Raw genomic sequence first — 259 nt, forward strand, 5'->3', positions numbered from 1 at the left:
CGATTGCTAGCTGCTGCTGTACCCTCAACAGCAACGTTTGGGGGCCCCTGGGGGCCCCCCAGGGGCCCCCCGGTGTTTTGCTGACTCTTTTTGTCTTTGATTGTTGGATGGTGTTGCTGCTGCTGCTGCTGCTGCTGCTGTTGCTGCTGCTGCTGTTGCTGCTGCTGCTGCTGTTTGTGCTGCTGTTGTTGCTGCTGTTTGCGTGTTTTATCTGTTTCTTTTATTCTTTCTTTTTGTATTTTTGTTTTTAATGTATAAT

The sequence above is a fragment of the Eimeria mitis genome, genomic scaffold, assembly GCF_000499745.2.
Source record: "Eimeria mitis Houghton genomic scaffold, Emh_scaff392, whole genome shotgun sequence".
Taxonomy (NCBI): domain Eukaryota; phylum Apicomplexa; class Conoidasida; order Eucoccidiorida; family Eimeriidae; genus Eimeria; species Eimeria mitis.